Raw genomic sequence first — 444 nt, 5'->3', positions numbered from 1 at the left:
GCACTACTTAGTGACTAGGAGCAGAGAGCCCGTTGCGCCTTGTTTTTCTGCCTATCTTCTTTCTATAAGCAAGCTCCCTCCGGCCGTCCAGTCCCTGGACGGCTCTCGGTTCTTGAGCATGTTGGGGGATTAGGCGGCAGTTGAAAGAGCTGCTCGAAAGCTTGACGAACAAGCGAAAAAGCCTATATATTCTTATTAGTTTAGTCAAGGGCTTTTCCCTTACTAGTTAAGTGGTAAGGTAGGGCGCTATTCGATGAAGAAAACAGACTTTAGGAAAGTGGTTCAGGTAGCTCAGCTGGTTAGAGCAAAGGACTGAAAATCCTTGTGTCAGTGGTTCGAATCCACTTCTAAGCGGGCGAAGGGAACTTTAAAAGGATGAGCGCGCTAGCGCGAAAGCCTAAAGCTAACGGATCGATGTAATTGAGCTCGACTGATAAGGAGAGG

General features: G+C 48.0%; 1 non-coding gene across 1 annotated transcript; it reads left to right on the top strand.

Moving 5' to 3' along the window:
• Window positions 1-280: 280 nt before the first annotated feature.
• On the top strand, window positions 281-354 carry TRNAF-GAA. The gene has a single exon. It is a non-coding gene; the product is annotated as a tRNA-Phe (tRNA).
• Window positions 355-444: the final 90 nt, after the last annotated feature.

The sequence above is a fragment of the Sesamum indicum genome, unplaced genomic scaffold (genome assembly GCF_000512975.1).
Source record: "Sesamum indicum cultivar Zhongzhi No. 13 unplaced genomic scaffold, S_indicum_v1.0 C04055, whole genome shotgun sequence".
NCBI lineage: Eukaryota > Viridiplantae > Streptophyta > Magnoliopsida > Lamiales > Pedaliaceae > Sesamum > Sesamum indicum.
This window is presented reverse-complemented; position numbering and strand designations above follow the sequence as displayed.